Here is a 27,378-nt window from a genome sequence, read left to right as displayed (position 1 = left end):
TAAATATTTTACGCTTTATGCAACGGTCAGCATTTGTGCAGCAAATGTCGCCGTGCATTTAGTTAAAAAATATGCATCTCATCAACGGAAAATAAATAGTTTGCAGATGTTGAATCTATGCTATGCGATTTTTTTTACTTATTTCTGTTGCTCTTGAAGATTTGCCAGAATGAAAAACACCGCCCCGATTTCCGCATTTTCCTTTCTTTATCTCTCTTTGTACCTTCATTCGTGGCTTGAGGTTTCCGTTGGAAGAAATTTATTGGGGTAGTGAATGGGCGGAAAACGATGGGTTCTGAGGACGCGCGCCGCGACGCCTGCGAGCGCTCAGTAGTCACCCCGACGCCGCGCAAAACACCAGCGTCGCGACGCTCCGGCAGTACACGTATCGCGCCAAAAAAAGTTTACCGCAAAACTTCGCTTCGAATACAATAAATTTTAGTTTTAGCATGTTCTGAATTACATAACAATCACATTAAATTTGCATGTAAGTTGATTGTATTTATTAATGTAGTTTAAATTAATAATTTAATTATATTAATTAAAAATGATTAAAATTAAGATGATAAATATTTAAAAAAAAAAAAATCTGACGAAAAGACTATTTTTGGTGATATAATTTAAAAATGAATTAAAATACATTAATTCAGTTCAAAGTGCGTACATTAATGTATGTTTATTGTAGTACTAAATTTCAATTGATGAAATTTGAATTCTGGTTCTATACGCATAGTACAATTATTTTACATAGTAAATATATATAAATATATATGTTATCATTCATAATAGATTACATGCAGTTAATTTACGCATGTAATTACGCATTATTTGTATCAATAAAGTATTAAATGAAAGGTTTTTTTTGTCGACGGGATGTGAATATTATTTATACATTTATTATTATTTAATGAAATGCTCAAATATATGCGACTACAGTAAATATTATTTCATAAAAAAAATAATAAAACGTACGTACACAAAATGAGTAAAGGTCAATATTGTTTTATTTGCATTTTTTGAATTTTTATTTGAAAAAAGATGGTCGTTAAATGAAATACTCGAAAAAAAGTATACATTTCTAAAAAAAGTTTTTTTTATAAGTAAAATATTATTTAGTCCACGAAAATTGCATATTACAATATATTTGCAATTTTCGTAGCATTATCGGCAGATTAAAAAAAAATTGTATGTAAATTGGCAACTTAATTGCTTCGAATTGGATGGTTTCCAAACGTAAAACGGCCTACTAAAAAAAAATAGATAATTTGTTCTATTATTTTTCTTTCCAAGTTTTAGTAATTATTTAGCTCTGGTCTATTTATTCGGTGAAATAAGTGTGCCATTTCGGTCGGTGTTAAAAGAACATAAATCCACGAATATTTACTTGCACATTTTCCAACAAAACATTTAAGTTATTTTCGATAATAATAATCTGAGTTTATTAATGTAATAAAATAGTCGAAATTAATTATATATTAAAACAATTGTCTGTTGTTTCATTATTTATTATTGAGAAAAACAAATTTTCTATATATTTTATTATGAATATATACAGCTATACCTTTTATAGTCCGGTTCAAACAGTACAATTTATATAATTTAATTCAGAAAATCGAAAAATCCGTGAATTGTACGTTTTCCGAATAACGAGTCCGGTTTATAAATCACGTATTTCAGTTTCTTTAAATTCCTTTATATTCCATTCATTTTTTAACAATTTCTAATTAATTAATTATTTGAGAATCTTCAATACATTTCCATATAATGCTATCAAAAAATAATTTTTAATATTAAACACAGTACAATCATCGAGGAAATATATAATTTTTAACCGTTTGTCGTCTATTTAAATTATAAAGAGACGTGAAACAGAACAAATTCCTTATTGACACTCTAATGTAATCTTTATATTATATAAAAAAAACATTTGTTTTGCAATTGGAAGTACCAAGTGAGTACAAACCTACATTCAAGTAATAAAAATTGCATAGCAATATAAAATAATATTTGAAATAATATATGAAAATTGATCCGTATTTGTAATCTAAGTCACTATAATTCACTTATTTAAGCTTAAAATTGCTTGACTTTACCAAAAAGTACTACATAATTTATTGTTTGAAAATATTGCTGAAATTTAATAAAAAAATATAAGCAACTTAACTTTAAAGTGTTTAAAAAAAAATGCAAAGAATTTTTTTTTTTTAAATTAACTATGTTCATGTAATTTAAACCTTTATTACAGTTTCCTATTAATTTAAGGACTTTAAGTTTGTAATGAAATTACAAATAAATTTGTCTCATAAAATGTCTGAGAGTTTTATTATTATCGTACATTTTTTCTTAAAAAATAATCTATCTTCATTATATTTATAAATTATTCAATTCCAGTATTTTTATATTTAACAAAATCAAATTAAGATTAAATTACAAATATGATTAATAAATGTTTACCAAATTACCTAAATTATATATAAGTTACATACATTCTATTCACTTTCCTGTTTCTCAGAAACAGTACGAGAGTAGATGGTGTGTATTTTTTTAAGTTTAGTTAGAACTAAATATCTAACAATATACTGCATTTCTTTGTTGCATCCTGGTAATAATCCGAAAAGCTACTTTAACATAATTGTTTAATATTTCCTAAAAGTTTCTTCTTTATATGAGAGAGTATTGATTCCGTTTTTAGAATTTTACTATTACTATAAAATAAAAATAAGATTATTAACAAAATTAATGTGAAATTATAATCTACTATATGCTTAAACAATGATAAATCCAGCACATAATAAGCTTTATTTTTAATCAGAGAATTAACTCACGTTTAAAATGAATTTTAGGCCGAATTCTGATGTGTTTTGTTCGAGCTCACAAAGAACCCACCAGATATTGAGTTTCCTAATTTTCTCAGGTCCTTTAACTTTTGCCACTAAAATATTGCGTTATTACAACACACAAAATCCACTTAAAAGATGTAAAAGCTAAAATTCAATGGGGGAGAACATCGCAGATAACAATAAAAAGAAAGTGTCTATGCAGTCACTCTTATTTATGAAGTTTAATTCCATTTCGTACGCCAAAATTTGTGCCTTCAGACATTTTTAACTGCGTAAATAATATATAGAGAATGTGCTTATGGTTATTACATGGCATTTTTTTATGTGTTTTATTCATATTAGTCTTCAATTTTTTTTAATAGTTATTTTATTTCTATTATTTTGAACACATTAATTGACTATTACATTTCAAGGTAAGGAAAAGTAATATTACAAATAAAAACAAATAAATTAAACACAAGTATTAACTTTGGGTCAAAAAGACTCGTTTAATGAATATTAAAAAATACAGCAAATTATTAATTTATACAACAAACACAGATTAATTCTTCTTGTTATGATGAATTTAACATCATTTAAAATAGATTATATTTTTCAAAATAGTCTGGGCATTTTTGTGCAAGTTTTTTTTTATTTGAGCAATCTATTTTACATAAAATAATAAACAGAACTTGTGACAATTAAAACAAATAAAAAATATAAAAGAAGTCAAGGGATTGGTTCAGTAACCAACCTTAACGTAATCAAGGCACAATCAAGACACTCACTCACGAACTGTTTATTGGGGCTTGAAACACTTTAATCTTTGACGTTGGTTCTCTGTGTTAGTTAGGCCCACAGCAAAAGGGTATCCAACCGGTATCGGTAATTAATGCTGAGTTTCCTTAACTAGTTTTGTATTGGTGATATACCACGGTGAACCGGTGACCATTTTCAGCGACTTTGATTGGAATATTTGGATCACATCAATCGTAGAGTTACATGCAGATCCTCATAATTGAATTCCGTATGTCCATATGGGTTTTATTACAACTTTAAATATTAAGATCTTATTTTCATCTAAGATGTGTGAATTTCTGCCGAGCAGCCAGTAAACAAATTGCAAGTAGAACAAATTTGTCTTTTGCAAATATCACAAAATGTTGCTGTTTTCTTGTCGCTCTTGCTTGGACAAAAAAAACAGCTCTTTCTTTTGGATGCAGAAATCTGTTCATTAGGTTGTGTTTCAACAGACATATTAACCTGCATGATATTTGCAATCAGAATCTTTAGGTTGCACATTGAAATCCAAATATTGATGATATTTCAAGAACGCATTTGCTATATTTAGCACTCTACAATAAAATAATTACCTGCTACTCTTTTGCTCTTACTGAGAAGTGCATTAGAAAATTCTAGAGTAGCTAGATGGTTAATTAAATTATAATAGAATGCGAATGAAAACAAGTATTATGTGTCATTCTGACCCTTTCGAAGTACTTACGGCTTGAGAATTAATTTAATTTGAATAACATGTTATCTTTTAATCTAAATAAATATAATTATAAAGAAAGGTAGAGGAACAGTATAATTTTAAATTCAAATAAAATAAGTATATATACAGTGAGTGCTTGGTTAATGCAAAGGTTTCTAAATTGTACTACAGAGGCAAATAGTGAAAATTCTGATATATTAACATAACGTTCGTAACTTTTGGGATATAAAGATGAAATAGGTTAATGAACAATTACTTTGTTTCTATAATTTTGGACATAATAAAAATAACAATGTATTTTAATATATTTAAAAATAGGATAGAAAAGCCCTTTGCAGCAGTTGACATTTTATTTTTATTATCATATTATGTTTTTATTGTATTATTATTGTTGCAATAGAAACTATTTTTATTATTTAAAAAAATATTTTTGATAAACTTAAATGTAAATGCGGTTGCAAATGTATAAATACATTTTTTTTCTGTTTTCGAACAATATTTCAGTACTTCAAATTATGTTCGAAAACCGAGCTTTTTATTTTTAATTTATGTACAGTATGCAAATTATTAAAAAAAATATGTGATTTTTATTGCAATAAATAATAGTTTTATATATGTATTATGTTTTTTTTTTTTAATTTATGAAACATAAAAATACAATTTTTATTTTCGGATGAATTAAAATAATAAAATATTAATTTAGGTGATATTCGTTATATTTCAATCAATAGTTAACAATAGAAATACGGTATATCTGCTCTTTTGTTGAGCAAATGAAGTTTAAATTTTTGTATGTGCGTTCGATAAAAGTTTCCGTTTGATACGGATATAGAAGACAGGAAATTATTATTTCTTTGAAGCACGAAACTATATCTGCATGAATAAGTTTGTACATTTTCGATACAACTAACATTTCAATATCTACTTTTGAAATCTAGAATTGAATATTCTATAAATTCGATGTAAGCACATATGTCAAGGGCTTAATTAATAATGTATAATCTTGTCAAATATAATTGCCAGTTTAAAGGTCAAACAAATTAGTTGTATATTATATTAGATTATACAATATAAGACGCACTAAAAATTAAGAAACAATGTTTACAAAAAAATATGTCTTGTATACAATAAAATATAATTTAAATATAAATCTATTCCTATGTGTAAATTTACATATAAAATATGTATGTAATCTATACCATTAAATATATACATATACAGCAATATTGCGTACCGTTTGAAACTAGATAAATCGAGGACTTTAAAAACAAATAAACATTATTAGCACAAACTGTATAAAAGACAAATAAAAATGTAATTTATGTTTAAAAATCATAATTTTGTATATTCTAGAATTATTTTTATTTTGCTTACTTAAAATTTAGTTTGTTTTATGAAATTTCCAAACCGTGTAATAGTGAATCCGCACTGATCAAAGCCGCATTGTGCGAAGTATTGCTGAACATTATATCTTTGGTATCTAGCAATACGGATTTAAAGAAATTTATTATATAAAATATATAGTTTATATTTCATAAAATATTGTTAATTTAATCTTAGTTAAATAATATATACTCTAGAGCTTTTACGAAAGTGGATCTTTGAGAAGCCTTGCCTTGAAGTATCTTTGCTGCTTCCACTTAAAAACGTCTTTTTTTTAAGAAAAATTCACTTCCTTCGACCAATCAATCCACACAATTGATATTCACCCTTTCTGTTTTATCTTATTGTAAAGTTATGAACGTATTGAAATTTGGGTCAATGTATTTTAGCTACATAAATATACTGTAGGAGTTTTATAAAATGGGTCAAATTATCATAATTTCATTAACATTTACAAATTTGAAGTCTTGTCTCAACCAATTTCGCTGCCACTCAATATTTGTACTTCCAGTTTTAAATGAATTTTATTATATAAACTCTATCTCTGCTTTCATTAATAAAATTAACAATTTATTTAACTAATGGTTATTTCTGGCGTGCACATTATAGAAAAAATCATTTGGCGTTCAGTGGAAATTCATTTCCAAATGTTGTTCGAAAACCGAAACCTTTATAATAATTAATATAGGAAGGGAGTTAATGACGCAAGTATATATGAGAAGGAAAGTTATTTACATCTCAAGTTCCTAATTGCAATTTTGATCGACATTCTGAGAGGTATTTGAAATTCTGCTTAGAAAACGAGACTGTTTTGTATGTTCGCCAATTGAGTTTTTCAAAATCCAAAGATACACTATATATTACTTTTAGCTTATTATTTTAATAGTCCAAATCCTTTCATAAATTTGAATACCTAAATCTAAACTATATCCGTAGTATTTTATTACCACTCACTTCCATATATTCTAACATGAATGAGATTTGGGTATTATTTTTGAACCGGAATAAAACTTTTACATTCACTCAAAACAATAAACTCGATTGTTTAATCTAGAGAATTACACTTTAAGGACCTTAATTTTGACTATTTCTGTAAAATCCATAGAATTAATTAAATTCAACTAGTTTTACTTTTGTAAATTATCAAAATAATAGAATACAAATACTGATTTCATGATTTTTCATTCATATTTAATTTACAAACTTTCCTTGATCAAAGTCATTTCGCTTTCATTAACAAAACACTTCATTTTTATTGAATACAAAATTAAGTTTTACTAATATATATAAATATAATTTATATTCATCCTTAATAAATTGCAAATTAATTAATATATATAATTTATATATAAATTGCATAAAAATGTGTCCGTAAATTTTACTTAGGTAATGCATTTAGTGTAATTCATTAAGTTACAGAAAATAATTTAATAATTTCATATTCTCCAAATTAGATTTCTAACAATTTACGCGCAGTTTGCTAATTAGATTCGGGAGATATTATTGCGAAATCCAATTTACGAAGTTCGTTTAAGTATTCGCGTTAATTTAAGAGTTTGGAAAGTGTGGTGACATCCCGAAATACTTTAATGGCATTAATAAAATCGTCTTATAAATATATACATTTTTTAAAAACTATTTCAGGAGTGTTCGTTTGCAGGTTTAAGACGCAAATTTCAGATCTTAAATAGGCCACAACGTTAAATTGTTTCAGTGCGTTTCAACTTTGTATTATTTTTAAACGTATATAGAAAGGTTTTGGCTTAGAGTTGGTCATTTTAAACCAGATATGTAATGTATTTGTTTAATATCTGGATTAAACTGGAAGTTTTAAACCCATTATTGTTATTGAAATATTGAGGATGAAATATTTATAAAGCTGACGTTAATGAGACTCGTTAAATTTAAATCGAATTCCGATGTTCGATGTTCGTGATGTGTCATCGAGTTTAATTGAATCAAACTGATTGCAATTAAAGCATCGATTTGTGTAACAACACTTCTATAATTAACATAATTTAACACAAATCCTTAACCTATTTACTGTTATTATTACTGAATTTCAAAAATAACTAAAAAAGTGTAAAATTGTATATAAATAATAAAAAAAATATATTGAGGTTTGCCTAATTCGGACCACATAAAAATGTTATTTAATAAAAAATATTGTTTATAGAAAAAATTAATGAGAATACAAATTTTGATTCATTTCAGTTTTCTTAAGTATAATTTTAGAAAAAGTATTTTTGGTGTTTACACTCATTTCAGTACACAGTATAAACAAAAGATTGATATTTCAATTCAAAGTTATGACAGTGGTCCAATCTAGGCTCCGGTCTAAAATCAACAACTTTCCTCCCAAAACAACAGTAGTCCAACCTAGGCTTTGGTTCAAATCGTCATATATCTCCAATATATTAGTGGTCCAACCTGGATTAATTAATACTTGTCTTCAGATCAAAGTGTACTATTTCAATTCAAATTTGCCATTGTTTTTTTCAAAATTATTAGTTTCCCAGAATGGACCAGTATATTAATTTATTATTATTTCAATAAAAATACTCGTTGTTTCTTTCACTCACTATATTTATCTATGCGGATTACATTTTGTCAAGATTGAAACTTAGACCACTGACATGGTAGAATCTAAGCTCCGGTCCAAATTAGACAACTCTCTCGAAAATTATATTGGTCTCTTCGAGGTTCCGGTCAAAATTCAATATCAATTCCTGATCAATTACTTTGAAATGTAATTGATTTTTCAATATTATTTTTTCCAAAATTTAATGATTCATTAATTATATTTTCAAGTTAAACTTACTGGAAACTTTATGTTGTCTTTTATATTTATTATTTGAATTGAGTATTTGAAGTTTACGTTTGTTTGAATGCCTTTTGTGGACCGCGAACAGAAAAGTTTTTCTGTCGAAGTTTAAAATAGCCATAGAAATTTTCTCCCGGGAGAGAATTCCTCTTATTTGCTTTGCAACTTTCCAAAACTATTTCTATATCAGTTGCAGACTGTCAACATTCCGATCAATTTGCGAAATGCGACATGTGTTTAATAAACGTTTAGCAAACAATTTAAATTAAACGAATGATGTGCTTGATCGTCGACATAGAATAAACATTTTACAGCTTCTTGTTTTTTGATCTAAGCTGAATTTCATTTACGTTTTTCTTACTTCTCATATTAACTCGTATAGTGAAGACCTTTAAAACACTCGTAAAGTTCCCATCGCTTCCCTTTGATAATTAAATTATGTAAGATTTAACCTTCGCCCCAATTTAATATAAATAACGGCTATAAACTTTGGTTTATTTACTGAAGTTTTAAATTTCTTATAGGGGCAAATCAAATATATCTTTAAAAGTTTTTATGTGGTTCTATCTCAGTATATTCATTTTCAAATTTACTGTTGATTATTTATGAAACATTTATTTTACTTAAAAATATTATTCTTATTTTTATGAAAACTTATAATTGCTTTCAGTAATTCAAATAAAATTATAAAATTTCAAATCAAACTGAAATTTCAATTGCAAACGAGAAATGAAATTTTAAATGTAAAATATGTGCATTGTTTGCTTTACGTGCCATTCAATAATTTTTCCAAACATGTTGAAAATAACTGAAAAATATCATTATTTCAGTTTGTTTTCATTCTCCTTCAGTTTTTGTCCCTAATTATTTATACGTATAGCAAAAATATTACTTTTATTAAAATTATACATCTTATATTATACAATTCCTTTATTATATACAATTAAAGGAAATATCTTATGCTATGATTCCTGTGGTTATTTTTATTTGATTTTTTGTATGCATAATTTTACGGTTGTTATTGTTATTTTCATCCAATAATGTTAAATATGAGTTATTTAAACAAATATATTATTTGAAAGTTATCTAAAGTTAAGCAATGATGGGTGATCGACATTGTTTGATAACACAACATAACATAACTAGAGGCCAGTCAATTAATATATATTTATGTTTGAATTTATTTATGTATAGAATGTACTTTTTTTCTTATCTATTGATGTTTGGCCAATAAATTATTATTATTAATTATTATTATTATAAAAAGATATATACAATATATTAAAAAAAATATATTATTAATTTTTACTTCTAGACTTTTTTTAAAATAATTTTGCGACAATTTTTAACCATTTTTATTTGATTTATACATCAAAAACGATACGGATATTAATATAAAATATTTTTTCTGATATTTTTATCTTATTTGTTAATTTAAATATTGAATTATTATGTTCTTTTTAGGAAATGCTCTTTTGGAAATGGGAGGAATCCTTGTAAATTCAATGAAGTTTTAGGGTAAGTTTAATAACATTAAAAACATTCATTATTGAAAATTAGTTGAAATCAAATGCGGCTGTATATAAACGACTAATCCAATTATAAGAGAAGTACGTGCTTCCTCTGTGGAGTACACAACTCCCACCAGTCTCTATATTCCCTCCCTTTACAATCCATTCCAGCCGTGTCTATTGCGTCTTTTTTGTTCCATCACTACCCTCGATAGAAAGGAAATCAATATCTTCATTGTTATTTCCAGTACTGAAAATACTGAAAAATAGGATTAATGCAAAACGCGGGGATGAGTAGCTGGTGACACCTGTTAATCTTGTAATCTACAAAAGCATATTGAATTAAAACTCTTAATACACTTTGCAATTTCATAGTTTTTGAATAAATATATTTATTTGTAAAATTATTTACTTTTTTGGAATAAAACTTTTTACATCAAGTAATATATCCATCTCAAACGCGACTCGACCCAAAATTGGTTGTTTTTAATACGTCAAAAAATGACAGCTGTCACCATGTGTCAAAGCGATGAACTATTAGCAACTACAAATTTGTTAAATTTATTCATTTGATTTCAATAAGGTTAATGAAAAAGTGAGATATTTTTTTAAAGTTATACCCTTAAAGATTACTCATTCCAATGATCAATATATTTCATAGGTTTAGTTTAATCCGTGAAAAGGTGAAATAATTTCGAAACATAAAATATTTGGAAACGAAATATTAAAACTGTCAATTTCTAATGTCTTTTCAGTTGGATTTTTCTAATAATAATAATAATTTATTAGCCAAACATCAATACATAAGAAAAAAAAGTACATTCTATACATAAATAAATTCTAACATAAATATATATTTATAGACTGGCCAAAGGGCTAACGATCGAGGATTTTTCTATTTTATGGTGTTGTACAAATGCAATCTTGATGTAATTTCTTTAGAATTACAATGAAAAATCAGGATTTCATAATAAAAAATAAAATTAAAAAAAAACTTTCCAGTTCTGCTTTCATTTCATGCAATTCCTAAGGGAATTATTGTTTTTTTTCTTTATAGGTTTCTGCTTAATATATATCATATTCAGAGGGATGAGAAATTGTATGTATTCATAATTTCTCCAAAATAATTGCGAAGTTTCCGAAGGAATCTCACTGAAGTTTGAGAACGAGGATAGGAGTGCCGCTTACATATTTTTTTTTCCTTCATTCCATTTCTCTTTGTTTCTCGAGAATGGCGAAGGGAGTTTTCCCTCGAACAGGGAATTCGTTTCAGTAATTATGCCGCATGATTTCCAAACTCCGGCGACCAACTTTAAAACACTGCAAATTCACAACCCTTAGGTTTATTGCAGTGAAGTAAAGAGAAAAGAAACACCAATAACGTTTTTATTTTCTCCGAGGTCACATAATGCTCTATTAGTTTTTAAATTATTTTAAATAGTTTTTATACCTTTTAAAGATTATCACGTAACCACTACAAAGATAATTACATAAAATATTTAAAAAAAATCACACGCTTCTTAATATTTGCAATTTATTCTAACATTTCTCAATTACATTACATTTAATAAACTAATATTCAAAATCTTTGTTACTATATCAAATTAATAGTAAAAAGTATATAGAATTAAATTATTATACAAAACTAATTAAAAAATAAATTACATAAGGGCGTTTTTTTGTACAAAAATATTTATATATTTTTTCTGATCATCGACGGATTAAATTGGTTTTGGTTATATTCATATTTCTACACAGATAAATTTATCATGAATCATTTATATGTCCATTATATACTATTAATAATAACGATGCGCTTTATGCGATATGATTAAATGTTTTATAAATGTATTGATTTAATTTATTAATTATTAATCTGAAATAAATAACACTGAATATGAATATGACTATGAGTATCTTAAAACATGATGAAGTACCTAATAAAATATCAGTGAAATAAAAGGGATTGTTTTTTCATACCAATGAAATACATACTGAAATGCTAAACTTTGAGAATATGTCTAATTTTATCTATAGCAGAAATTGAGATATTTTTGCTTATATTTATTTTATCTTTCTATAGATAATTTTAACTCTAAAATATCAAATCTGTGCTATAGGTATTTTCATCTAGAGGGTGATACAGAAGTCGCGAACTTGTTTGTTCACCTTATAACTTCTAAATTATTGATTTAAACACAAAAATGACATAAATCAATTGGCAAAAATTATATCACGTTGGTAACCTCCATTTTCTACTTTGTATAAAACTGCATTTTCTATGTCGATTCTTAGTATTTCGGGCTGTATTGTTCAATTGTGGATTGCTTACGTAGACATTTATTTTCAAGTAATTATTATAAATTATTTGCGGTGATGTTCTGGATAACTCAAGCTGTGATATTTTAGATTAATATATACTTACAATATAATATTATAAGTCAATATAATATGTTTTTTGACTTAAAAATTGAACTTCATGTTTTATAAAAAAAAAACTGGAAAATCGTTCCGCTCCATGCCTATTTATTTTGTTTTCTGTTTTCAACTCGTTGCCAAAATTGTGAATGATTAAAATTACAAAAAAAAATCTGTTGTAAAATATTCTATCAAAAAACAAATACGAAATTTGTATTGAATGAATATTATAACTGGAGTTATATATAAATTTTTTTTCACTTTATTAAAAGGATAATTAAAAATATGTAATAATTTATAATTTTAATTCTTCATTTCCAACATTATTTACATTTTAACTTGGTAAATATATACATTTCAATTTTATAATAAGAGAGAAAATTCCGTTAAGTACTAGAATTATAAAATACCTAACGATTTAGAGAACTTTATAAAACTTTTTTATTTAATACAAATATTTATTAAATTGTTGAATAATAAATAAATTATTAATAAAAATATATAAGAAAATATTATATGTTTTTAGAAAAATAAAATACAATTTTTATATTGTGTAATTTCAATAAATTAAATTTCAAAAATGTAAATAAAATACAGATATATTTTGAAAATCAACATTGAAAGATGTCTTGTTGAGCTAAAATATTACCATTAAAACCACTCTAAAAACTTTTAGCTGGAATTGTCTGAGAGGTTACAAGTTCATCTAGTAAATACAAGGAGTAGCTTGAGGCCCTAACAATTCTATGACTAATGGAAAGCTTAAAGCAATTACATGATAATTTAATTTTACATTTTTTTTTCTATCGTACCTAAAAATTAAGATTCAATTGAATTAATTAATTCCATTATTATTGTTATACAATTTATTTTATATAAATTAGAAGTATATACTGGACGAAACAATCTGAAATCAAAATATAATATTAAATGATGGAAACATTTCTAAATTAATAAATATGAATATAAGGTAAAATTGCATAATTTGTTAATTCATATTGGAAGCTACAAATCGCAAATATTTAAATATTGAATTTAAAGAAAAAAAATGCATTACGAGTTTAAGTATAATAATTTAAGTATAATAAATTATAAATAAATATTTTTCAAACGATCAATACGTAATAGTTATATAATTTGTGAGTTTACATTTACATCTGCGAAATGTAAATATCAGTATATTGACTGTGAAATCAAGCAAGCATTAATTTCAACAGAAATTGCATTTGGTACTGAATAAAATAGAAAACCTGCCTTCCATTGAAATTATTCCATTCGAGCCGCATGTTTGCTTACATATTTATTCGTGCCCTTTTTTTATTCCATACTACAACGGGAATCGATATATCGGCGTTTTCTGCTCTGTTATGATCCAATTCCACGTCTCTATCCTTTCTCATTAGAACCTTATTTTTAGTACTTCTAATTGCCCATTAAATTATTAATAGAACTGTGCGCAAACATTTCGAACTGAACCGTGGTGAATACAAAAAAAAATGACCGTATAATTATCAATCGACGTTTAATTACGTAGCATGCGCACCATTGAAGATTATATCATAATCTTTATTATGAACAAAATTTAAGTTCAGTCTAAAACGATTATAAAATATAATTTTTATTTCAATTTATGGAGTTTTTATTCTAATCAATAAAGCTCCAGAAGAAAATACTACTATGTTGAATTTCTGGTTATCTGTCAAACTTTTAACATAAAATACTCGAAAGAAAACAGAGTATATTTTCAGGTTTAATCCATAAGTACTTCGGACAAATGAATATAAGCAACTTTTTTTGAGTAAGTAGAACAAATTGATATTTTGCATATATCACAAAACATTGATGTTTTCTTGACGCTCTTGCTTGGACAAAGACCTCTTCCTTTTTGATGTAGGAATACGTTCATTAGGTTGAACTTTAACAGGCATTTTAACCTGCATGATATTTGCAATTAGAATTCTAAGATTTCGGGGAATCTGTTGCTTGCATCGCATTGTCTACTTGTTTTATCAATGAATACGTAGAATTCTTCTTTTCCTATAGTGAAGTTTCATATATAAACTCTACTGTTGATACAAGCGATATTGAATATAGAATGAAATATTGAAAAATTGTTCATCAAATGCATCCATACCTACTTTAGTCTCATTATAGAAAACTTATTAAGTTTTTTTGGTACATGGGAATCCAACATTATTTCATATTGAAGATATTTCAAGAAAGTATTTGCTATAGACAAATATAGACAAATACAGTAGAATGTAAACAATTATCAGGTCGGTAACTCAGGCGCATCCGTAGTTAAATAATTATAAAGTTTCCCAGTTTTGGTACTTGGGAAACCAAAGTTATTTCACTTTGAAATCCACTTTGACCCAAAATTCACTCTATAATAAAATAAGTACTGATTTGCTCCTAATGAAAGGTGCACTAGAATAGCTAGAAGATCAACCCCTATAAATTACAAGAGAATGCGAATGAAAATTGATATCATATGGGTCACTCTGACCCATCCTCAGTATTTACGGATTAAATGGCATTTTAATTTATATATTAAACAAAATCCAATTAAACTTTACCAAAACTAACGATTTATGTCATTTTTATAGTAAAGAATAAATCACATTTATTATAAACTATAAATACCAAAAAATGAGAAAAATGGGTTATGTAAAAAATACATTCGAATAAGTTGAATGAGTTTAGATCTAATATAACAAAAATAGCTATATTATCTCTATGAAATTTTATTACATATAAATTAAAATAGTCATTCAATATATAATTCAAATCTTAGTTTCTTTTTTTTAAATTTAATAATTTATTATTACTGAACTTTCTCTGCTTTAAATATTTCGATCATATTCACAGTTTTTTGATAAAAAAAAGATTTTATTAATTATTTACTATAGATTTTTTTAAATGTTTTTATTACTTTTCTTTTCATACATAGACGTAATTAAGTTATATTAGTGTATGTCAGCATAATATAAACATATATTTATTATTGTACAAATAATAATAATTTAATACAGTGGAACCTCGCTTAACGAGCACCTCGCATAACGAGCATTTTGATTAACAAGCAAAATAAATTGTAAGAAAAATGACTCCAAAATGCAACGCATTGTCGTATATTACATTAGTTTATATGTGGAAATTTTGGCAAATATTAATATCGAAATAAAACATATTTGTTTTAAATAAATATATATGAGAAAAACAATTTCATAAATGTTTTAGTGCATTTGTGTAACGTTAATAAATATATTTCAATTTCTATAAATGATATTAAAAAATGGCATGCATATTTAACAAAAATCTATGCGGCTTATTTGCTTTAAATCAGTGAATATAATATGCAAAACAAGAGGCAGTGAAATGCATATTCAACTATTAGCATTTATAATTCAATGAATTATTGAATGTGACGGATCACTAATCTGGGATGCAAATTGACTAGGCGAAGTGCAGACTATTTATATTTTAAAGCCTTTATGACGTGGAAGAGTAGTGAAATTCCGAATATCGAGAACCGGAGGCCAGTTTTATTTAATAAGGTGGAATTCCTAATTTGCATGCCGACGAAATTAAATGTGCTCTGAATCTGCGTGTAAAATCAAAGTGGAACGATATATGCAAGAATTTCAAAATAACAAAAAAAAATAATGAAACTGGTCTACGCCTCACGAGGTATTTGGTGCAATTTATTTTTGAAATTAATTATAAAACCGCACCATATAGTATTATGGTTTTATCAAACCAGATTTATTAAACAGTATTAATTATTCATTAAAACGCGCTTAATTAAAGTTTAATTATACTTATTTTTTTCTTAATTAATAAATATTATTGTTATAATAATCATAATTTATTGGCGAAAAGGAAACATTCTAAATATAAATAGAAAACAAACTAGCCAAAGGGTAAGTGACATAGTGCAAAAATGAATTCAAGGTCACTGCACTGGCGCAGTAATAGAATTATAGTTCTAAGCGAGAAGTATTTTTCAGACGGACAACTTTTGACGTTAGTTCTAAAGACCCATCAGCTTCCTGCCAATTATGTCGAAACTTTTTGAAAAATTATTTTTACGCAAACTGAGACCTTGGCTGACGGAAAACAACATTCGTATCACCAATTTAGCTTTCCATGGTACCGTGGAGCAGGTAATAGACGTGATTGGTAGGAGAAAAAAAATATTACCTCACCGCTTTCCTTCACATCTCCCAGGCCTTTATCAGAGTGTGGCAAGAAGGGCTGCTCTAGAAACTGAGGTGCCTCCCAAGCGTATACCAGGTTAAGCTGAATGAGGTGATAACATCGCTACGTCCGATTTTCTTCGGTGTACCTCGGGGTAGTGTTTCGGGGAACTTATTATATCGTCTACTTTCGCCGACGACACTGCACCACATACAAACCCGATATTGTTTTCTGTGGAATAGATGGATGAAAAAAAAGTCTTGAAAAGTGGACACTTGTGTTACCAACAAATGCCGCAACATAATAATACACAGTACTTAAACATAAACCCGTTAAAAATGCGACCTTAAAAAATATCCGTTCGCAAATGGTTAATTTATAGTAATTTATTTTAAATATTTCAAAGACGATTGAAAACAAAAAAATCTACAATTAACATTAAATATTTTTCTAGGTCTTTGTGTGTATTTTTATATATGTAATAAACATTTTTTATTAACTCATAAATATTGATAACCCTTTCTTTTTTTTATATATATTTTGTCTAAGAAATTGTCAACAAATTTAGTTTGATATTGTTTTGAAAACTTTTCAGCAAAGTTCGCTCTATAGAAAATGAATTCAATTATTAATAGAAATGTAATAAGATTTTATTGATTGATGTCCCATATGTACATATCATGTTGCGTCGGCGATTGTTCGCATTGTTTACGATTGGAATGACTGAAGTATTTCCATGTTGGAATTTCTCCACAAATGCATTCCAAACAACCGCAGTAATTTAATAACGACTTTATAAATCAGAAGATTGTTGTAAAATGAAATTTATGATTATATTTCTGAAAGTATATACACTTTTTATATTTAAAAATTTATATTTTAATAATTTGTTCTTATTCATAGTTCATATAAGTTATTCTATAAGATTTTGATAAATAAATCAATTAAATATAAATATCTTTATTATCTTTAAAGTAATTCAATAAATTATTTTAGTCTGTTTCATGAATATTTTTTGTAGTTGTATAAAAATGATGTTTTATAATTTAAAGACAATACAAATCGATTTGTCCGCATTTCGTTAAATTAATATATGAGACACTTAGATCTATTATATTTTTATACATGTTGTTCATTTTAAAAATGATTTCTAAATAATAAATAATGGAAATAGGGAATAGAAATGTAGGTCGTTGATTAACTTATATGTATTAATAGAGCTACCAATAAACTGGATGGCTGTGCTATTATTATATACATCATAACTTTTATATCCTTTACTTATGAATCTTGTAGGATGAACAGTAACAATTATAGTAGGTAGAATATATGAGACATAAGAAAGAAAAGTATTTTATATATAAAAATACCTCGCATAGTGCGGCTTCTATCAGTGGATTAAACAAAATAAAAATACATTAAAAAAATAGTACACAAAATTATTTTTATTTATCATTATTGTCTACACGGTCTGTTTTTTGTTCTATTTATTTCTATGCGGTTTTAAAGTGCTCGATTATTCCTCTGCTTCAAACAGTACGGAAAATTGATATAACTGACTGCCCGCACTATGAGAATTATTCGTGTATAATAATTGTATATTGTTCTAGTATAATAATAAAATGAAATGTTAAATTATAAACATTTTATTTTTTCATTATATTAGATATAAAACTAGAATATTAAATTAATGTATATAAAATATTAAGAAGGTTTGAGCTTTTCTGCTTTATACGGCTCATAATTACTAGTATGCATATTCTATATATGTTTGATTCTGCCTATTAATGTGTAATAAAGCATGGTATTGGCGGTTTAAATCTATTATTTAATATTGATCGAACTACAAAATACAATGCCAACTACATATCAATTAATAATAAAGTACATATTTTTGACTGCATTTTACATAATAATTTTCTATTGAGTATCATATTAACAAGTAATTATTAATAATAACAATGTTAATAGCATCAATTGATAGTAATAATAGAAAAATAAAATCAATCTAAATTAAATGTAGAAAAAATGATAAATTACACAGTTTGTATAACAAGAATTAAAGTTACCTTTGATAACAAAGTTTTGATATAATGAAGTTCTCGTTATCAAGCAAAATATTTCCAATAGTTTTACTGAGATTTATGAAATTAGATATGAAGAAAATGTAGATGAAGAAATTTATTGAATGTAAATGTTGATGGTTTTTCAAAGAAATATTTAGAAAACTTTGGTAGTAATAAAGACAAGAAAAATGACGAGGTCTGACGGTATTAATAGTTATAAAATTTTATACAAAACTTTAGTATCATCAGCAAAATATAATACACACTATAACCTTTTAAGCTGTACTCAATACTATGAAAAAACAATTTGCAAATGATACGGGTATTCCGGAATATAAAGGTCCATTTTATATTCCGGAATACCCGTATCATTTGCAAATTGTTTCAATCTTTCAGAGTTGCACGACAATCAACCCAACCTCAATACAATCGACAACAGAAAGTAGGAGTGCAAAACACTTCATTGTTCTACATATCACATGTTAACAGTTATCTTGATTTATGTCCAGGATTTAAGTTTTTATCGTTTACCAGAGATTCCCAATAATGAGTTTACAACTAATACCGGCATTCACAGTTTTGGGTGTGGCAGCATTCACATTGTATATTTTTCAATGGGAGAGAGGAGAAATGTTTTCATTTAGAGAGATTATTTATGACTGGTACATCGGTATTCTCTGGAGGGTAGGATTTCATATAATATGATCATTATATGCATTGTAATAAATTGCAGAAAATAGGATTATTAACTAATCTTCTTATTTAAATACGTTTGTAGTTGAATTGTATGAAACCTTTGTGGGATTAACTTATATTCTAGTCGTTATTTTAATATAATTATTGTATTTAATTAACATGTTTTTTCTATAAAATCAACCTTCTCATATATATTTTAAATATTTTTTTGGTGTTTTCTATAAGCCTTTTATATAATATTAATTTATTTATACAGTCAAAACCGTAGAAAAAATAATGAACTGTTACAATAGGCGTATGCAGAAAGATTTAGGTTAATAGATCCAAATTATGGCCAATAAAAATGTGTAAATATAATTATATAAACATTAATAAAAAATGATATAAATAGATAATATATCTATTGACTTACAAAAGAATTTATTAGGGTATGTAATACCTAAAAAGCTAGTATCTAAGAACGATTCTCTAAGTATCTCTAAGATTGAAGGATATAAAAATACGTAGTATTAAAATATTGTATATTATATAAGAAGTTTCTTTCAAATAGTTTATGAGAAAACGAGGGTAGTAAATAACATGCGGCTTCTTATGTTAATGCTATTTCCCAGGAAGCTCGGTTTTCCCGAATGCAACTGTATCTTATATTATTTATAAAGCGGTTTGTTAAAAATAATTGAAAAATATACCCGGAATCAAATTATTGCGGCATTTCATTAATTGGTATATTATTTCTGAACACATAGCACTATGCTTCCCCAGAATCTATGCTTCTTTACGTTATAGATGAGCAGGATATTAAGGAGTTTCTGCATGTTTCTGGTGATGGCTTTATCAATGACGACCTTCAAGAACTAGCAAAACAATTAATTGAAGAACGCGAAAATAGTATTTTTCAAGACGATAAACTAAAAGAACTTGTTACATATTTTCTTAACAAATAACCTAATTGTAGCGAATAATCCAAATTTTAACAGGAGTTCAAAAGCAAGAACAAGAGTTATGGGTGCGATCGTCTGCTACCAACATTTGCTTAATGAAAGTGACAAATGACTCTAGACGATTTTATCTCCAAAAAATGAAAAATATTAGAAGAGCCAGGACGTTAATCACAAAAAAAACTTAATATTTCTGTGTACAAATGTTTGTGTTATATAAAACATATATTATAATGCAAATTACTATAAATACAACTTAAAAGTTTGTTTATTTTTGGTCGCGTTTTCCCGCTTCCCTATTTATTAAAATGACCTCCTTAACGCTGTTTCGTTTAGCGCTATGTTTTTAAAACGCTAAACGAGGTCTTAATGTATTAGTTAAATATATATAATAATAAAATCTATAGGAACATAAAGACCTATTAATGACATCTAAACACATAAACTTTAAATCTAGAATTAAATGTAGAATTGAAAATCTTCATGTTATTAAATTAAAGTTTATTATTTTTGAAAAACCAAACAGTGTTATAAATCGTACGATTATTGAAATGTAATTTATTGATAACATCGAAAACTGGTAAATATAAATCTATTTGATCAACGATATTTGCGAACGTAATTTTAAATTGAAATGCTATTAATAATTTTATAAATTCCATCGAATTATTAGATCAAAATTATTATAATATTATTCAGAAATCAATTTTGAATATCATATTTCTTTTGATTTACATATCTTATTAATGTTAATACAACTGTTATATTGTTTTTTTTATAGTATACCAAAATATACGTTTAACGTGGAAAAATTAATAAATAGGTTTAAAGGTTTTGAAAATAATATTCTCTGGGCGAATTATACTTGTTTCAGAGAAACAGAATCACGTGTATGTAATTTATGTTCAAAACGTTTAATAAATTACGAATTGTAATCTGGCAGCGATCCAATTGCATACATTGCACATCGAAATAATTTAAAACTTGATCATGTCAAAAATGTTGCATGACTCAAATGCTTTTTGTATAGTTGTTATTGATTTATCGTTCTCCAATTCATGAAATATGCGTAAAATTTCTTACCAAGTAATAACAAACTGAAATATAATATATGAATTTGGATGTGTATAATTATAAAATAAAATGATTTTTACTAATAAATATATTTGGACAAGAAGAACTTTGGTCAAAAATAAGGAAAATAAAAATGTTTAAAGATTTCTAATAACGTCTACCATATTTCTAATAGAATATAAAATATAGTCGTACCTCGGTTAACGTTACCTCTGATAATGAAGTTTTGATAAAAAAAAATCAGTCGTCGCAACGAAGACGAAATTTATATCGGTGTCATTCGAAATCCCGACAACCATCAACCAGTATCAAAATGATCTACTTGCAAAGCTATTATTATTTATGGGTGTTGTGATTAGGAGTACGGCTTTCTTTATAATGATATTTAAGCGTTTTCTCGGAATTCGATCGGGGTGGTTTTGATTATTATTCGTCCCCCTTGCATTTATTTATATGAAAAAAATATAATATAACATAAAAAATAAATTAAAATAAATTCCGAAGGGAAAGACCTAGGTTGATAGCAATTTTAGATTATTTCTTAGTGTTGAGATTTCGAATGTTGGGAATTTGATTTTCTGGATTTCGATATAGAGTCAATTTATATGTATAAATATAAAATATGCAAGTGTTGAAATATTTGTAGTACTTAAATATTCGTTCTTAGTATCAAGTCGTACATAATGGAAAGCATTTGTATAAAAATACTAAGTACAGTCTTTTACAATTCATATATTGAAACATCCTCAGTCTACTATAATGTCGTAACAAACAAAAAATAATAAAAACGAAATTAACTAAGTTCCTGCCGAAAAAATATCAACTACCAAAGATTTAAAAAGTTGTTTAATTGATATTAAAAACGTTCTTAAATGAAATAACAGTACTAAAAGTAATAACTTCGTATAAGCAATAGTTAAATGAATGAATAAAAAAGAAACAATTAACTTTGGATTCATAATTTAGAATGTAATTTCATTTTGTGGTTTTGTGGTATTGTTGATGTGTATCTTTATATTTTTTTAAACTAAAAATGCTTAATTTAAATAATTAAAATTTTATTTTTCATTATTTAATATTTAATTTGTTTTACAATTATATAAATATAAATAATAAATATACATATTTATATATATTTATTTGTAATTCTTATATACAAGTATTTATTCTTATATGCAAGTCGAACACAATGAGAAGCACTTGTGTAATAATACCAAACAGAGGCCTTAGCAATTCATGTAATGGAACATCCTCAGTCTACCATAATGTTGATTGATGAGAGTTGTAATGTCGCGATAGCAGTTAATATTTCCTACAATATCCTACATCGTTGATATTTAAATATAAACTTCACATAAAATCTACAAACATGTTTATACATGGTAAATGCGTTTTTGTAATATTGATTTTAATATTATCTCTTTGCTAATTATACTATACACTTTAAAATAACTAAATTTATTATAGAAGGAAAGTAGTTAAAAGTTTTCCAAGTCTAATTTTCATTTCATTACAGTTTTTAAATTTTAAATCATAAATTCATTCCTAAGGGTTGTTCAAAAACTGAAATCTTTATACAAATAAGAATTAGTTAAAAAACAATCTTTATCATATCCCAATCGCATGATTATTTTATTATTATGTGCACTCTCAATTGTCGAACAAATTTTTAACGTTTTGATGAAAATCCAAAATCCTTTTATACATAAGAATTAATATACATATATATAATTTCATGTCATTATAACAGCCCAAATGGATTAATAAGAAAAAAAAGGACAATTAATTGGATATAATCAAGAGATGATCTAGCAACCCACTTCACATATATAATAAATATTTATGCAGTCACGAGCAATGATTCTTTAGTTGCATCTAAATCTGTTGGGTAAATCTTGCGGTTTGAATCTTTTTAGTGTTCGGCGATGATTTGCTGTATTCATCAATTCCGTAGATAATTGCATTGGGTGGTTCTCTAGCCGGTGGTGGTATCTTGTGCTGGTATTAGCTTAACGAAACTGATGTTAGTTTACTTGTGGATGTCATCATTTGTGTAGAACCATTGTAATATCTCCAGTTGTTGTCTGGAATCTCTGTATAATATCAATGCTGGTGTTACAGGCAGATCTTCAAATATTAATGCCGTAGGTCAATATCGGTTTTAAGCACATTATACACTAGCACATTGTTTTCTGTCGAGATGCATGATTTTCTTCCCAATAACAAATCCCAGTCTTTGATGTTAATAAGGATGGCTTGGAGCATTTGTGAAGCAGTTGTTGGGCCAATGTGCAATGCCAGGACTGCAAAAGTTGGCCATAGTGACTTGTTGAGATGTAGGCAGATCCACCGTCAAAAGAAAATACATACAGCAACGGTCATGATAATTTTGTATAGTAACCCCTCGTATCACACAAAAATAAATATAATGAAAATGATACTTCACGTTCACGTGGCCTTAGGTGAGTTGATGGAGTAAATGGAAAATGTGGAAGAAGAAGTAGAGTAACTTCATTATAATCATTCAGGAATCAAAATTATTTATGTAAACCAATGTATTTTTAAATATTAGTTTTATTTGGAAACCGAATTATCAGCATGCGCCGTGTACTTTATTCAATAATATATGTTCCATTTTGATCAATGAACTTTATGTTAAAGAAGAACATCATAGCACATAAGAGACTTACTTAACTCAATGACTAGCCGCACTGTTTCAAATAAACATTACGTAATTTATATACATAAGCCCTTGTTAATGAGGTATTTAAATTTGTCTATTATAAATTCCATCAAAAGTTAATTAATATTGAATTTCGTTCCTATATACTTACTGCAAAATAATAGCATTTTCATTAAATCAACTTAGTAATTTCCATTAAAATTTTACATAAATATGGTTTCAAAGTACGATTTTAATGAAATTACCATACGACTGTATTAGATCAGATTAAATGCATGCAAAATGTCATTAATAATTTGATCAGCATATAATGATTTTGAGTGTAATAACATTAGTTTTTGATAGGTTCTATTAAACATAGAAGAACATTGAAAAATCATATAAGTAGAAAATTTTAAATCATCAATTTATAAATTAAAACTTAATCATCATTATTTTAAATAAAGATTACCATTAAAAAATTTACAAATTTATTAATTTTCAAGTATCATTTTCTTGTAACTTTCTTTGTTATTAGAAAATTGATTTGTAATAAAAAAAAATACAAAAGTTGGGAAAAAAAGTATTATATGAAAATATATAGACATAAAATATAAAAAATGTTTTATAGTTTTCGAGTTAATTAAAAATAAAATGTTTGAAAATATGAAAATACCACCATTATATTAAGCTTTTCCATTTTAAATTTACAAAACATAGCATGTTTTGCACAAAATGTTACTAAATTTTGCAATCGAAAAAAAAACATATTTCCTATTTAGAGACGTGAGCAAGTCCAACGTTTATATACCTTGCATGAATTATTACGTGAAACATAGTCAAACAAATTGCGTCTCTTCTGCTCAAGATAAATCTTATCTGAAAATCGCATGAACTACTTTCGTGAAAAGCGCATACATTTTACATGTATGAAACGGCTTCACTTTCACAATATTATAACGAAATTTCCAACCATACCAAATATTAAATATAGTGTTTACGCATTGCAACGTTCCACAAAATGATTCCCATTAATTAATTAATCACATTCCCATACACATTTGTTCAAACACAAACATGTATAAATTGTTATTTTTATCACGTTATTTATGATACTAATTCACTAGATTAATCTATGTAATTTTCATTTCAATTGTTACAAAGATCGAAATCTTGAACAATTCCCAACCTCAATTACAATCTGCCAGGAAATTGTTTGCTTTCGCAGAGCGTCTAATTACTTGATTAGTTTTTCTTGGAAATCAAGGAAAGAGGTCATTCGCGTTTATTTTTTTTATTATTATTAAAGTTCTATACGGGAATTTGCCTAATGGGTTTCTGAACGAATTAGGCAACATTTTTATATATTTTATGGACGAAATTTCTTCTTCGATTGATTTTCTACGAGAGAAAAAGTGGGGAATTGGGGCATTAAATATTTAATGGGTATATAGCCACCAGTCAAAGTCAAAGTTTTTTTTTTACAATAGTAGAGCTTATTATGTAACTGAGGGAACGCACATCCATGTGCTGCAATTAACTGTCTCCCACTCTCGTTGAACCGACGGTATTATACGACACTTTATCCCTGCTCTTTGTAGTCCCAAATCGATTTTAATGGTGCTAATTATAACTAGTAGAAGTAAATATTTGCACAATTTACGATCGGAAATAAATTATTATGCGATAAATAATTTTATTATTTATATTTCATAAAGCCCTTTTCGAGGTCTATTTTTATTATAACATAAAACGATCATATTTCGACGAATTTTTATAGTACTTGGTTCTTTATAAACTAGAGAAAATATAAAATTTTTCGAGATAAGTTGTGTAATTGAAAAAAAAATCCAAATTGAATATAATCAACAAAATTTTAAGCAATTAAAATAAATTATAAAGTTATGATATAAATTATGTAAATAATAAAAATAATGCTTTCTATACAAAATTTATGTTAATATTGGAACAACCATAAATACATAAGTTACATATAAAAATATGAAGGAAACATGGTTTGGATGGTCCTCCAGTCGATGTTAGTATTTTCTGCTGAGTTCCGTTATCTCATCCTTCACAAATCGGACTCCAGTGTATTGATGAATGTATTCGAACCAGGGAGCATTGGCAATTGCTCTGAGCGTTTTTGACTGGAACCACTATGATGTATGATGTCAATATTTGTATTACAAGCAGATCCCAATAGTTGTAATCCATCAGCCAATGCAATCTTTTTACTGTCAGTCCCAGCTGTTTTCTTTTTATCGTAATATGCTTTTTTCCAGGTGAGTCGACGATTCAGATGCATGCCAAGATTCTTAGCATCATCAACCTGTCGCATCATCAAACGTCGACGCATTGTATACGTTACATGAACCGACTTAGTTTTATTAGCCTTCATTCTCCACTTTCTGAACCAATGTTCTATGCTATTCAGACTTCTCTGGAGTATCTGTGAGGCCGTAGTTCGGTTTTGGTGGATGCTAGAACAACGGTGTCATCAGCAAATGTGGCTATACTGGCGTGCTGAGGAGTTGGTAGAAGTGCCTCCCAGTCAAGTACGATTTGAATATGACGTAATATTCATGTGGGAGACACTTTTTAATTTTATATAGCAATCCTCCATGCCATACTCGGTCGAACGCCTGTGAGATATCGAAGAAAGCGGCAGTACCATGTCGTTCACGAAATCCGAACTGGTGTTCTTGAATGAGATGACTATCCAACAGCCAGGGCTTCAGTCTTCGCAGCAACAGCTTCTCGAACAGTTTAGACAGTACCGGCAGGAAGATGATGGGTATATATTAAGACGTGGAAAACCAACGTACGCGGCGGTTTTCCACGTTTGGCGATGAGTATGATTTGGACTACCTTCCTCTGTGATCGAAATATACCGAGTCTCAGGATTGCGTTGAAGATAAGCGTTATTACCTTAATGACGATACTGGGGAGCTGCCTCAAGACCTCTGCTGTAATCAGGTCATATCCTGGCGCTTTTTTTAGCTTTAACTCTAGTTTAGTTAGCTTAACTTGCCTCACATTAAATTGAGCAATGGGAAGTGACATTTGGTATGGAGACCCCAGAAATTCCATTATCTCGTTTTCCTCTTCCCCTGCAAGTCATGCCGGGAAAGGTTGAAACACGTTTGTCATATGGTCAACAAACACCTCCGCCTCTTTGTCACTCCGCGCCCAGCTACCATCCGGTTGTCGAAGAGGCGACTCGCTCTGTTTCAGTTGTTTCGTATGCTTGGTCCTTCCACAGTGAGTGTTTGTTAGTTCTAGTTCT

The 27,378-nt window shown here is 27.1% G+C and overlaps 1 long non-coding RNA gene across 1 annotated transcript in view; it reads left to right on the top strand.

Annotated features, from left to right (window-relative positions):
• The first annotated feature begins 265 nt into the window (after positions 1-265).
• Positions 266-27,378, top strand: part of LOC108556855 — a 46,650-nt gene continuing 19,537 nt past the window's right edge. The window contains exons 1-2 of the long non-coding RNA XR_001890840.1: positions 266-487; positions 9,986-10,039. This is a non-coding gene — a long non-coding RNA (uncharacterized LOC108556855). The remainder of the gene's footprint in view (positions 488-9,985; positions 10,040-27,378) is intronic.

Source organism: Nicrophorus vespilloides, unplaced genomic scaffold, assembly GCF_001412225.1.
Source record: "Nicrophorus vespilloides isolate i.1.1-1 unplaced genomic scaffold, Nicve_v1.0, whole genome shotgun sequence".
In the NCBI taxonomy this organism is placed as follows: Eukaryota; Metazoa; Arthropoda; class Insecta; order Coleoptera; family Silphidae; genus Nicrophorus; species Nicrophorus vespilloides.
This window is presented reverse-complemented; position numbering and strand designations above follow the sequence as displayed.